The 12,132-nt window shown below is 39.2% G+C and overlaps 1 protein-coding gene across 9 annotated transcripts in view; it reads right to left on the reverse strand.

The window, feature by feature from the left end:
* The window catches only part of PAN3 (poly(A) specific ribonuclease subunit PAN3), a 123,680-nt gene that overhangs the window by 86,057 nt on the left and 25,491 nt on the right, over positions 1–12,132 (reverse strand). The window lies entirely within an intron of this gene.

The raw sequence follows: 12,132 nt of genomic DNA on the forward strand, positions 1-12,132 counted from the left end.
ACATCGTTCTATCTGAAGTGAGCACTAAACTTAAGGTGTTCAATGAAAAGAAACAATCTCAGATTAAAAATACATATATGTACAAAAACTTCACTGGTCTTATAAATCACAGTAATTTGAACAGATTGATACTAAGTAAATTATGCAATAAAAGTACGATCTCACTGGCTATTATTGTAATAAAGTTAATAAACAGTCTTAGTGGTTGGCAGGGCTTTATCATACAGGAAAATTAATGATAGTTTCCACCATCTTACTTCTCTTAATGGTAGCAAATTTACCCTAAATTGCATCTTAAAGGGAATCTGTATATGTTGTTTTCTCTTTAAGGACTACTGATACATTCTTGAGAAGGTATCTAATTTAAGACTTGAAATAAGAAAATCTGCGTCTACCTGTTGCTCTGTCATTAGACTAGTGAAGCAAATAACTTTCTTTAAAAAAGGTGTCATAGCGAGACAAATACAAAAAAGATATAAAAAATAATTTTTTCCAGTATAAAGACAACCAACTTGAAAAAAACATTTGATTTCTAAATTCCAAAACAACCTTGTAAATAATTCCTATGGAAATTATTCTATGAGATTTAGATTCTCCACTCCAAAATGGGCCTCTGCTACGTTGTCTTTAAGGAAGGAAAAAAAAAAGATTAAAATTGTATAAGAAAAGCTACTAGACTGCCCACACACCCAATAATTATGCAGTGGACAAAGTTTCATAGGGCTAAAATAGTTCCACCTCTATGCAATCGTGGACCGATTCAATTACCCTCTATGTCTACATCACGAGCAACTTTTGTAGACGAGAATAAAAATATACCCTTTGGAACATTTGCTAGTGGCCTAGCTCACAACTATAAGGACTATACAGCAAAACTAATATAACCTTATCTAAATTTTCACTAATTTAAAAATTTATATTTTAGAAAATATCTGAGCTAAAAATTATCCTATCAAAAAGTTCAACAAATCAAAAAATATTTAAACAAACTCACAGCCTATCAGATAAGACATATACAAGCACAGCAATATTCTAGTCATTTATTTGAAAGCAAGAAAATGAATGCTTTAAATGTTCTGGTTATGCAGATCCTTCACAAATTTAGACTTGCTTTTGACCCTGTTACTGCAATTAGTGCATTTTCTTATAGTAGTGGATTAAGAAACATAGAAAAAAGGTTTTTACATAAATCCAATGTATCATTCTCTCTCCCCATTATGTTTTTTGTTTTTCCAAAGAGAAATTCATCATACCTCCTCCTCCACCCCATCCTCCACCCCCACCCCAAAACCTGTAATTAATTAGCCTAAGGCTTTTCCTTTAGGGTAAGAAGAGATCCCCAGGCATGCGCCATTATAGACTTAAATTTCCTAAACATGTAGTCACGAGATTAAAGTCTAATCCAAACGTAAAACCTATGCGACACTGAATAATCAGACGTAAGTTATCAACACCACTTAAAATACCGTCATAAGCAACAGAAGACAAAATGACATCTGAAGAAAGCAGCAACATAAAGCATAATAGTGAGGCAAAAAGAAGTCTCACTGCATATAAAGTAATTTATAGTAAAATCTCATCTGTAAACTAATTTCCAAGTTATTTGAACTATTATTTATTCCTTGAAGAAAAAAAAATGTGTTTTCAACTAAACATCTGAGAGCCTACTTTGTATCAGAAACTGTTCTAGGTACCTGGAATACCATGATGAAAAACACACACACCTTTCCCCCAAAAAGAGGATACAATCTAGGCGGTAACGAAGCCATACGAAGTCACTGTGCCATACGAAGTCACTGTGATGTAATGAATGCATATATAATCAAGGTACAATGGGACAGAGACAAGGAAGGCTTCACAGAGCAGGTGAACGGCAGAGCAGTTCTGGAGGAGGAGTCAGTGTGCCTAGACAGACAGACAGACACTAGGGAAAATATGTGCACAGCGGCAAACAGCACCGTGGTGGCAGGGAAAGCGCAGGCACATGTCAGCAGGGGGCCGAGCGCGAGGGACGAGCCATGAGCAGTGAGGAACATGGACCCCTCTGTCTCCTGTGGCAAGGAGGCTGGCGTCATGCCGCGGGCACCGGGGGACGCTTGCAAACTTAAGGATGAGAATGAGGCTGGAGACAGGTGGACAAAGGAGCAGACTCGGGCGGTAAGTCAGGTTAGAGCTTCTCAAGCTCAGCGACAGGGCGTCCGGACTCCCTCTGGGATGGGAGCGGCCCAGGGTGCTGTCCGGCGTCCAGCAGCCCCTCCACCCGACCCATGAGGTGCCAGTATCTCCAGAAGTATCTCCCACGTCCTGTGGAGGAGGGACCAACGCTGCCCCATTTGGGAATCCCAGGTCCAGGCGAAGGACACGAACTTGGGGAAATCGCAACGGGAACAGAGCCACGGCCCCGCCGGGAAGGTCTGCGGAGCTAAAAGCAACTCCCGGTGACTGACTGCAGGTGGCGCCTCACGGAAATGGAGAGGAGGAAAGGAGGAAAAAGTGGGCAAACACACTTTTTTACAGGAAACGTTTACTCCTAAAGTTGTTCCTCAAAGTCTTCTGAGTTCTGTAGGGTCCAAACCCCTCCTCCAGAGCCAACAAAAGCAACCACCCTCACTCCTGTCCCTCAGCTTCCAGAAACCCCTTCCTAGGCCAGTCCTGGGAATGTGAAGGTCAAAGGCAAGTTCCCTTGCTGATCCCGCACTCCTCGGCGGTGCCAGGCCCGCCTGCCGCTTATCACGACTACAGAACGGAATGAGAGCACTTTAAGATGCCACTTCCTACTGGCGAACAGCCAGCTCTCCTGCTCAATACTGCACATCGAAACTGCCAGTCTCCTTCTGTTCCTACGAGGCAGCATCCAGCAGAGCCTGTAACGGCGTGTGTCCCCCTTTGCCTCTCTCCCCCCCTTTCTCTAATAGACACGATTTTTACTGAGACTCAAGAGTCACCACAAGTGACTGATTTTTATCGTTCTTCCCAAAATCTAAATAAACAACACAATAAGAGAGTAGTTGAAAATAGCTCTACACTTTTTATTGGGCATTTAAAAAAAACCTTAGAGCTTGAACAAAAGTTTTCAAGGCTAAGAAATGGTTTAATAACGTATTCCAGATCAGCGCCACTCCAACTGTAACAAACACATGAGCCATCTGGGGGTCTTGCCAAAATAAAGACTCTAACCCAGTAGGCCTGGGATTCTGCGTTTCCTAAAAGCTCCCCAGACTGCGGGTGTTGCTGGGCTGAGGACCACACTCTCAGTGGTGAAGTTCTAGAGAAGGCCAGAGAGAAGACCTGGATAAGAATCCAGGCACAAATAGAAACTGGGGTCACCCCCAAGATAGAAAGGAATAGGGGTTCTACAGTTCAACAGCACAACTCCTTAAAGCTCGACCAAGACACTCAGAGCCGAAGACCATTCCTCGCAGCCCCCAAAGCTCGGGCTCTGCCAAAGTCCTCGCCCTAGCCCACGACAGCTCCTTCCGCCGCGCACGGCTAAGGGGTCCACCCTCTCTCCTGACAGCTGGGTAAGTCTCTACGCCTAAGACCAGAGAAAGCTAATTTGGGGGCTGTTTCAGCTCTATACACACATTTATTTTTCATTCATTGACTCGACATGTCAGCATAAGGCTCTTTGCCCTGCCTAGAAAAACAATAAGCTCTATTCCCTTTCCCTAAAAAGTTCACAGTCTAGAAAAATCTATAAATACCACTGCTTGTATAGAAAATGTCGTTAAAGCTACCAAGCAACAGACCAATTTTCAACACACAATTTTTTTGGTAAAACTGCAAAATAGCACCATTTCCACAACGCTTCACATCACTGACCGCACATTACTGTGTGTCGCAGTCTCATTATCAGGAGTAAACTGGAGAGGTCAAATTGTTATCCTATGACAGAAAGTTTCCGAAGCCCTGAATTTTAAGACCCCATTTAAACATCACCCCATTTAAACATCAAAAACATACAACTGTGCTTTCGCTCTTTGTACTCTGAAACAATGAATGACGATTTAAAGTTACCATGAATACCACTTTAATATAATTTGCATTTATTAATCAAAACATCTTCACATACTGGGAGAATAGCAGGACACGTGTATGAAATATTATCCCCCTCAGACGATGCTTAACGAACGTATTCATTCATTCATTACGTTTCGCAGGGACAGCTCAGCGGCCTACCTCTTGCCACTGCTGAGGGTCCACGAGTAGAAAACCTCTAGCCTAGAATTTACGATATATTTTTTTGAAAATAAACCTGCATTTCTTTTACAACCTCTCCTGGCTGACAATGGTCTTCTCTCGATTAATTAAATATCCAGAGATGTTAGCATATTTGTAACGATAAGTATTAAATATAAGATTATAATTTCATTAACTATCAGTAGTTAATGTAAACCCACTGAGAACAAACAGACCCCCAAACTGATTAAAACCATTTGAATTTTTTAAATCGTATAAATTAGTTAATTTTCACATAATCATCAACACTGGGAATTATCTCTATCTAATTTATTAGTTAATTAGGCGTGTTGATACACCTGGATTGTAAAGGCTCCTACACCTAATAAATTTTGAATGGCAAATCCAGACCTACAAATCGCTCCCGCTTGGGCTCCAAGAATTTCTTTCACACGTAAAAGACTTAAAAATCAAAACAAAACAAGTCAGCTTCAAAGGTTATGCTGCATTTTGTCCTGCCATTCATTACTGTGGACTTTTCATGAAAATATATTAAATTCCTTACATTTTCATTGTTTAAATAAAGATGAGATAGTAGGATAGGATAGGTGAGGAGGTCTATAGAAAGCAGGTCTATAGAAAAACAGACTGGCTGTTAAGGACTCATGGACAGGCAAACACATTTGTAAGCGAAAAAGACCTTTTAATCTGTGAAGTCAATACACAAATCACATACAGGAGAGGGTGAAGAGAGGTGCTAAGTAAAAACTGATACAAGTTATAGCAAATGTAGCAAAACAGAATATACATACACAAATGAACATATATTTTTAAGCTCTACTATGAGTCAGATCCTGGGGGAGGAGTCCCCCAATATTATCTATGTAAACTTAAGAAAGCCTACAAAGTAGTAGTTACTTCTGTTCTTAAAACTTCAATGTTACAATGGAGTTTTTAAGCCACCAAAAAACAGATCAGTTGGACCACCCTTGCTAAGCAAGGCCACCCACGTTCAATTCCTAAAGAATGGAAACACCAAACTGCAACTTCTTTTATTCCCCTGCTTTAGAATGAAACCAGAACACAAGATGTGGAGAAAGAAAATACCGTACCAAAGTTATTTCCACAATAAACTGTCAATTGTAATGATCTTAAAAGTTTTTATATGAATTTCATTCTCTTATCAAAACCACCCATCATGCTAAAATGCCTATCTGCTGATTAGGAAAAGGTTCCGTTCTGACGCATGCACCTGCGTGGACCCTTGCTTAAATCTAATCTTGATCTGGAGCAGAAATCTTCAGAAATGCTCTTTACTATAACTGAACTTAAACTAAGGTAATGGTTCATCAAAATTCATCTCGTACACATTCAGAAACAGAGAAATGTTTTAAAATTGCGGAATCATTAGCAACAGGAAATTACAACTACCATCTGACGAGAACAAGGCATTGTATACCCCTTTAATGTATTTGAGTCTCATAAATCTGTGAGACGGGCACTGTTATCATACCTGTGTTACAGGTGAGAAAGTGAGGCTTAGCAGAGGCTAAAACAACTCACCTATGGTCTCATAGCAACGGAAGGGCAGGCTCAGAACTCGCACTCTGAAGTACGGTATTCCGCATTCTCTAATATTCCCTAACCTATTACAATCTTAACATTATTCTACCTAATCCTAAAATGACCAAATACAAATTACTAGATGAATCGATCCCTCTCTGCATCTAATCGGCGTGGACGGGATAGACAAGAAACAACAGCTACAGAGACGTCATCCAAGGAAATAAGATGAAGCAGCCTCTCCTCCTCGTTTCCAAAATGCAAGGAGAACAAATCTTGGGAATTAAATAAAGTTGGGAAAATTACACAGTCCCGGTTAAATTTAGCTTAAAACTCAGGCTAGCATGTTTTTGGATGAAAATTCTCATGTCATTCTTACAAAGTCATTCCTGACCTCTACAGTTCCTAGGAAAATTGGGATGAACCATCCATTACACCAAGCTCTTAATATCAGCTGTCACACTTTGTAAATCCAATAACCAAAGCAGAGTGCAAAGTCAACCAGACCATCTCAGAATGATCCACCAGTTCCCAAATCCAGGTGGTAAATGCACCACGGTTTCACTAAACTATCATTATTAGGCAAGAACTAACTCGAAATCCCCAAAGCTAAAACTAGAAGATGACTATAGCCGACATTATATTTTACATATATAAGGCACGCTGTTTCAGTTCATGTGTTTAAATATGGTAAAATGTCAAACACCAAACCACCATACAGACCTCAAGAAAAAGGCTACGAAACAAAAATCGCTCATTAGTTCTTTATCAATAGAACTAAATTCCCTTTCGATCAATCTGGAAGACCTTTTCTTGCCTCGACAAAAGCAAGGGGTCACTGCACACAAAGTACCAACTAAAACGAAGCACAGAAAGCAGATGGTTGAACTCCTAATTTGTTACAACAAAATTTAATCTATTCTTTCCAAAGCACATCTTTATCTCAACATAATCCTACAACTTCAACCCAGAGTACTCTTAATTTAGCAGGAAAATAAAATTAACTCTCTCAAAGTTAAGTCCTTTTCTACAGGAACTGTCATTTTTAAACAAGTTTCAATCTAATGTTACTTGCAGAGCAGTTTAAGAAAAGAATGGGCTGAGAGTGGAGATAAACAAATAGTAAGAATGTCATATTTAACTGACCATTAAAATGCAAAGGAAAGAACATATCCATTTGCTAAGAGAAGTTGTTACTACAGATCATGAGCAATAAAATGACAGTGGAGTCAAATTACATGAAAATAGTGAAAGTCCTTTCCATTTAAAATCGTTAACTCATCAGAAAGGGAATTACAATGTCGTTTTAACAAAAATGAGCTTAATATTTTGTTCTTTTCTCGTGTAGTTAATGAAAGACAATCAGAGTTAGATGACAACCCAAAACTGACAGCATAAATCACTTGTGAAATTCAAGACCAAAAACAAAATAAGGAAAGAGATTAAAACATCTGAGAAGAGGCTTAAACCTCTAACATACGAAGAGCTGACAATGAATTAACAAAGGATGGCCCCACAGAAATGAGCCAAGGACAGGAAACAAACACCAACGGCCGATAAGCAGAAGAGAGAAGTTCAACAGCACCAGTAATCAAATCTAAACAATAAGTGGGTTTTTACCCATAAAATGACAGAGATGAAAATTTTTACATGTGTTTTCAAGGCTATAAAAAAACCCAGCACCTATGAATAGGAATATAAATTTGTGCGGGATTTCTGAAATTACCTGTCAATTATCAAAAGTTGAATTGTGTACGTAGAAATTTACACTGAGATAATCGCATAGTTGGAAAAAGCAGCAGGCATGAGGGCAATAGGTATTTTATCTCCTCCTCCACGTATTACCTACCAGCGGCCTCTCCCCACGGCCTTATGGAAGCTTCAGTCACCTCACCCTCTCATATTGCCCCAGAGAGATTTTTTTTTCTCTAAAAAATAAATATATTATTCTAGGTAAATTACTTGATCTCTCAAAACTTCCATTTCCCAATCTATAAAATGGAGAAAAAATGATAATATCTGTCAAAGAATTCTTGGGGGTGATTAAATGATATAATAAAATATAAAACATTTAATTTATAAAAGAATTAAGTTTACTATATTTACCTGGAACAGATACAGAAAATCATCATCAACATAAACAGAAAACCAAGTTTCTGTCTGCCGCTACATCGTGAGAAAAGCCAGGATGGATTCTGCATCGAATCTGAAGAATGTGTTTGAGAAACTGACAGCTACGCAGGGAGGAAGCAAAAAAAAACCAATGTTGGCAGAGAAGTGACCTGAGCACCTCAAAGGAAAAAGACACCCGCAGAGCAGCTACAGGAGAACTGCTTCTCCAGGGGACAATTCTAACACAGCCTCAGCCAGAATGAGGAGCAACGGAGACTTATTTATTTAATAACAGCTAACAACTGCCCAACCAGGCTAGAGAGGTTTAGCTAACACCACACCATGTACTAGGTACTTCTGTGACAGGCGATGCTTTTCATTTAGTCCTCGCGACAACTCCGCACCGTAGGTACTAAGTATCATCTCTCATTCTGCAAACGAAGAAACTGAAAGGTGCGCCTAAGCTTGAAGACACGAGATGACCGGTGAAGAAACGGGGCCTGCCTGGCATTCAGCTCCAGACCCCGAGCCCCTTAACCATTACGCAACGCTACTGGGGCAACGCTACTGGGTCGTTACTGTCCCCACTGACTGTTCTTTGAGAGAAATAAACACTCGCCAAGAGGCTCTGAGCAAGCTCCACACCTATACGAAGCTGAACTCCAACAACTCTAGCAACTTCCAGAAGGGATCTGTTTATGTCTCCAAAACTCAAACCGCCCCAACACGTAGCTCAAGTCGGGAGGGTGCGCGTTCCCACCGCGTGGCACGTGGAGGCGAGCGGCGGTTTAGCAGAGAACCTAGAAGAGCAGGTCTGAGGGCGTTAGCATGGAAGTCTGAACAAAAATTTGCATAGAGACACTGCTGCGCGACACATGGTTGTAAAAGCAACTCGTGGCTGACCTGGAAATCTAAATACTAAGCAAAACAATATTTGAGAACACATGTAAAAAATTTAAAAACGATGGTTGTTTACAGGTAAAGTTTTAGACTGCAATTTCCATTTAGAGGTCAGTTATTTTTCAGTATCTTCTCCATTTTCCCCTCATCTTTTATTTTTCCTGAGATCAGTACTTGGTTCAAAGTTCTGAAACGGACCTAATCCAGAAGGATTAAGGATTTACATTCCAAACTGTCTACTCATCATCCTTTCGATTTCTCCAAATTCACTTCAGCTTTTTCCCTAAAAGAACTCTACCATAGTCTCCAGTTTGTTATGTAGTCCATATTTTGTTCCTTAGGGTAGAAATAACGTAAGTCATCTTTTGAAGACATTAGAATGGAAATGCTACAAGAAAAATTTTAAAAGCCAAATGAATCAGAAAACACACACTACATACCATCGGTTAATTTGTAATACGGATGGAAGAGAGAGGGATGAGTGCTCTTAAGACAGAGAGCGATGGGAAGCAGGTTCCAAGCTGAGAGGAAGTACTGCTAGTGAACTTCTGCCTCACGCAGAACCATCCAGAACGGGGCCTCCACCACTGAAAAATCTCACAAACAAGCCATCGGCAGATAAGCCAACCCCTTCTGACCCACTTCCTTGTCCTAACAAAGAGCTTTGAAATAAACGAAAGAAATAGACATGATAGTTCAGAAATCTGTGTCTCCTAAGTCCAAAGAATTTAACTTGTTATTAAAACCTAAAAATTCTACAAAAGTGAAAATCTGTTATCCAACAATTAGAAATAAAATGCCAATGTCCAGGTAAAGCTGTATATTGATGGAAATAGCATCCTAAAGTACAACTAGAATAAGAAATGTAAAAACAGGCGCCAAAGCCTTGCTTTTGCTTTAATGGAGTAGGAGGGAAAACTGAATAGGATAATGACTACATGACTAAAAAAGAGCAAAAAGAGCCAAGACAGACATAAAAGCAGAAGCCGAGAATGCCAGACATAAATTTTGAAACTCTGCCCAGAATTTGTCTCCATCATCTGGGGCTGCCCTGCACAAAAACTCACAACTTAGCAAGAATACTCAGAGCAAGATGTCACAGTACTGAATCACTTCATTTATGAATATCTGTATTTTGACATCGAACTTCATTAAAAAGTTACTTTACTCCCAAAGGATTTATCATCAAAATCTTCACTGCAGACTGGGTCACATCTGTGAATCACAGTGACTCTCAAGCCTTTTACTGTCATCACAGTCCACCGTATCTATCTTGCTATTAAGATTTCCTCATGTACTGACCTCTAAGACATGCGCTGATTTTCAACAAAACTCCACCTCCAGTGTGTGTGGGGGGTGGGGGGGGCGGGTAACTCCCCCCAGAGTATATAGCCATAATTCAATTTCTTCCAACACCACACTTGGCCAATATAATTACATAATTTTCAAGTAATGGTTACACTTCTATCTATAAAATAGGTATCCCTAATGTGAAAAATCAGTGCTTCTCAAACATCAATTGTGAAAGATGACTTCTTTTAAAACTTCCCTACATATCATGGTTCTATACTCTTGCAAAATAAAAACTGCTAAAAAAATGATCCCGTATTTGGATGCTGCAGTATTATCAAACTGCTACGGAAGTTCCTAACCATTTACTTTCAGTGTTTTAACTTCTAGCTCCCTACAGACAGGTGACAAACAACTCACAGACTAGCATGGGTCCTGACGCACGCTGTGTAGCGGTGCCCCGAGGTATGTATTCTCCGTATGCAATTCTTCAGGAAGTTTTTCACAGTTTTAACAATAAATTAGCCCAGAAAAATGGCAATTAACCTCTTTGTACAGTTTTTTATATCCTACATTTTACTTCAACGAGTCTCTATAGATACACAGCCCCAGCCATAGTTTCTTAGCTTATCTATGATGAAAAGAAGAAAATGTAAAAATTTACTGAAGATCCTAACTCTCCACTTGTAATCAAGCTTAAGTATCTTTGCTTCTCCATATTCACCTTCAAAAACCCCACTCAAAACACCTTCTGTCCGTAAACTCTTCTGGACCTAGAAAATTCTCTGCTATTCAGCAATCATCAGATATTTAAATTGGTACTAATTAATATGCTGCTGCGTAAACGTTCTCTAGTAGGTTCATCATATATTGCCTCTTCAACAGAATTTGAGAAAAACAGGGGAAAAAAGTCCATTCTTCTTAAATTCTTCACATAGCACAAGTAAGACTACCTACAGTAAAAATACATGGCTGATCTGATCCCAATAATTCACACATCCACAAGCAAAAAGCACCATAGCTGGCCTAGGGATTGGTCCAACTGAGATTTGCAGAAAATGACTTCCCTAACTAGCTCTGAAATAGAAGTATGGCCTAACTACCTTATTCTCCGATATCATTATGAAATAAAATGTCACCCAGTAATTGCGACAGCCTGCTTAGATCAACATGGAATTATAATTAAATGTTTAAATAAATATGAGTTAACTTCCACTAAAATTACATCATTAAACAGATATTATGAATTACAACAAAATAAAAATAGACAGTGTCCATATGCCTTCAGTTCACAATGCGTAGCATGCAATATTCTTATGCCAACAGTATTTCTAGTATAAAGAGATTTTAAACTTTTTCCACTCAACCATTAACGATTTTAAAGCATATGCAACCTGTACCCTGACAGATTCCTGACAATATAGCCCACTATTGGAAAAAGAACTCTACATCCCTACATATTACTTGAAATGTAAATGGCAAGAAAATACGGTCCTACAAAGATACACGATGTGAACCCCAAATTTCTAGTTGAGACTGACACATAGGTCCTTTCGGTAGACAGACGAGTTTTAGAGAAGACACAACAGCAATCACCCAGGCCACGCTCATCATTTCACAGATATGACAACTATAGCCTAGAAAGTCAGCCTAAGGTCACAAAGCTAGAGACCCAGTACCTCAAAAATTCACTATATTAATCTGATTCCATCAGGAGGTACTCTAGTATTTCTCCAAATATTGAGATCACCTTTGTAGTAAAATTTCCTTTTATTTTCCTTTACTAAAATTAATTTTAAAAGAATGGGACCTATATCTTCCCTCTGCCAGTCTACAGGGATTTTTACTGTTTTCTCATAATTAATGTCAGTAGCTCTCAATCATTTATTTCGACTTTAAGATGTAGGCCACCAAACCCTCATATAGGAATACTTTTAAGTATTTATTTGCAACTCCAGTTTTACCTTCTGTTCATACATCAGAACGACTACTTATCGCAGTTAAACGATTATTAATTTAAGGACGTGAAAAAGCCATTAGAGGGATCCCTAAGGCCTCTTAAGGGCTTTCTATTTTCCCCCACACTAA

This window comes from Pteropus medius, unplaced genomic scaffold (genome assembly GCF_902729225.1).
Source record: "Pteropus medius unplaced genomic scaffold, Ma_sr-lr_union100, whole genome shotgun sequence".
Classification (NCBI taxonomy): domain Eukaryota; kingdom Metazoa; phylum Chordata; class Mammalia; order Chiroptera; family Pteropodidae; genus Pteropus; species Pteropus medius.